The sequence below is a fragment of the Lathyrus oleraceus genome, chromosome 2, assembly GCF_024323335.1.
Source record: "Lathyrus oleraceus cultivar Zhongwan6 chromosome 2, CAAS_Psat_ZW6_1.0, whole genome shotgun sequence".
Lineage (NCBI taxonomy): Eukaryota > Viridiplantae > Streptophyta > Magnoliopsida > Fabales > Fabaceae > Lathyrus > Lathyrus oleraceus.
The window spans coordinates 109,832,585-109,835,400 of NC_066580.1; the positions used below are offsets into that span (position 1 = coordinate 109,832,585).

At 33.6% G+C, this 2,816-nt stretch overlaps 1 non-coding gene across 1 annotated transcript; it reads right to left on the minus strand.

Annotated features, from left to right (window-relative positions):
* Positions 1-349: 349 nt before the first annotated feature.
* Positions 350-445, minus strand: LOC127124731 (small nucleolar RNA Z103). The gene has a single exon (XR_007804193.1). It is a non-coding gene; the product is annotated as a small nucleolar RNA Z103 (small nucleolar RNA).
* Between the last annotated feature and the right edge of the window lie 2,371 nt (positions 446-2,816).

A 2,816-nucleotide genomic window follows, 5' to 3' on the forward strand; every position in this document is an offset into this window, starting at 1 on the left:
AAGCCTACTCGTTATCTTATTGGCAAATAAATTATTTTCTGAACCTAAGCAATAATCATCCCTCGTTAAATTCTACCACAAAATCAGATATGAAACAGCGCTACTTATAATTTTTAATGAAAAAAATGACATGTAGTTGCTCAAACACTGTTCCATAACCCTAAAAAAAAAAAGGTTACAAGAAAGAATCGAAAGAGAAACACAAATTGATATTGCTTCAAGGGAACGAGTCAAATGGGAACCAAATAAATCCACACCGACCAGATAGAGAAGCATAATAACACTATTCAAACATTTCAAATTCCAAATCGGTTGAAACTAAATAATAATAATCCAATTGGAAGAAGAGATGGATCAGATTATTTGGCTTGGTTTCTCAAAAGAGAAAAAAAGTCGCACAGTATGTTCAGATTCGATCATCTGGGGAAATAATCATCACATCCATCTCTGAACCAAATTCCAATTTTCAAATACAACAACCTGAAACTAAATTGATAATGAACAAGAGAAATATCATACACCCTAATTCTAATTTAACAATCACACCCTAAATCTAACTGGAAAACACAGTTAACTTGGTAATTACCCGTACGAGCCGATTTGTATTTATAGAGAGCGAAACCCTAATTAGAGGATGGGAGAAGCTTCTGGAGTTAAGCCGAAAAGGTAAAAACAGATTACTTTTGGATTTTATTATTGGGCTTATTCAACATCTTAATAAGATATTACTATGTGCACTACACCTCCATACCTTTTCTATAAATAAAAAAAGTGTTTTTCTAGAAGATGTTCTGTTATCAAAATGATATTTTCCCTTTTATTTTGTTATTGTAAACTCCATCTCCGTTATCCCTTTGTCCTAGGGATGAAAATAAGTTTGACAGATTGACATATTCTATGGTCTAGTCAAGGCGATGCCATATTTTTGTTTGAAAACAAGACTTTTTTTTAAAATTATTTAGCTGAAATAACAATAAAAAAATTAAATATATCATATATTTGATTAAATTAGGTTCATATTAAATAATTTAAAAATAACTGCCTAATTTTAAGTAAAAAAAATGAATTTTAAAATAATTGATTTTGACGTAAATCAATTTTAAAAATTGGTTCAAATAAAAAATCTATTAAACAAAAGTTGATATAATTGATTTTAAAAATATTTTTTCAATTAGCAGAACAAATAAGTGTATAAGCCACGTTAATAGTAACACTTTTGTAGAAAAGTTTTTGAAGGAGTTCTTTATATTTGCAATTTCACAACGCCACCATTGGTCAAGCCACCGAATGAAGATGCATCTAAGTAGGGTGTGGTTCTAATCTCACTAAAGACCAAAGAGCTATTAATGTGAAGGATATAATGGACCTGATTGAAATCAGATTTATGAAAGTTTCTCTTGAATGAGAAAATTGATTGTTGTCAACGGTCAAGATAAATGAGAAACTTTTTCATGAACTATGCGATCCTTGGAAGGAAACGCTCGTCATCAAACTCTTTTGAAATAATGTGGGCTATCATTTGATGAAGTATAAGTTGAAAAATACGTGGAAACTTAATGAAGGTTTTGAGATCATGGACGTCGACAGTGGTTTCTTTATGGTCAAGTGTGAACTGCTCGTAGATAGGGAGAAATTGTGTCAAAAGGCCTGTGGATGTTGTTTGACCATTATTTGGCAGTGGCTCAATGGACTCCAGACTTTGCATCTCCTCTCGCAAAGGTGAAGAAGACTCTGGTTTGGATTTGATTTCTAGGACTTATCTTATTGTATTATGATGAAATTGTCCTTCCTGGTTTGACATCTATTGTGGGTACTCTTGTTAAGGTAGATACTAACACCTTGGATGTAGAAATAGGAAGATTTGTGAGAATTTACATGGAGATTGATTTGAACTTGCCGATTGTCATAAAAGGTCAATGTTAATGGGCATTTGTACACCGTGCAGTGTGAAAGTCTTCACATTATTTGCTCTAGTTGTGGTTGTTATGAACATCACACTCGTGATTCCAAAAAAAACACACCATATAATATGACGCAATCAACCGTTCCTATTGTAACGCAATCAAGAGGTCTGCGGAAAACGATGTTGTCCATGAGCAAAGACTAAGGAAACTGCATCAGGAAGTGAGCAGAAATAGCGTCGAAATTATAACAATGGAATATGGAGAAATAAATGTAGTTCATGGTGACTGGTTGGTGGTGCAGAGGAAAAACTGCAACAAAAGAGTCAGTAATGGTCAAAAGAAATCTTTATCTAATAATGCACTCAGAGATCTGGGGTTCTAAAATTAAAGGGATTGGTGTTTCAAGAGAAGGAAGGCACGTGGTTCTTCATCTCAATATGAGGTACTTGTCAATGAAAATATGGGGGAGAAGTCATAAAAAAGGAACTGGAGGGTGGTAGAGACATTAACAAAAGCAATTCTAAGTCATGATACAAGAATCTGGAGTGTCATTATTGTCACAAAACATGACACGTACAGAAGTATTTCTATCAGTGAAAAATAGATAACAAAGGCAAGAAGGGCAAGTCTAAACAAAGAGACCATAAAGATCATGATGATAATCGTGTTACTACTGCTACTAATGATGATCTTGTTATTCTTCGTGATCATGAGTCTGTTAATCTTGTATAAGACGATAACATGTGGATAGTTGACCGAGGTTCTACATTGCATGTTACACCAAGGAAGGATTTCTTTACATCTTATACTTCTGGTGATTTTGGAGTGTTGAAGATGGGTAATGGTGGTGTATCTAAGGTAATTTGTGTTGGTGATGTTTGCTTGCAAACCAACATGGGAATGCAATTGTTA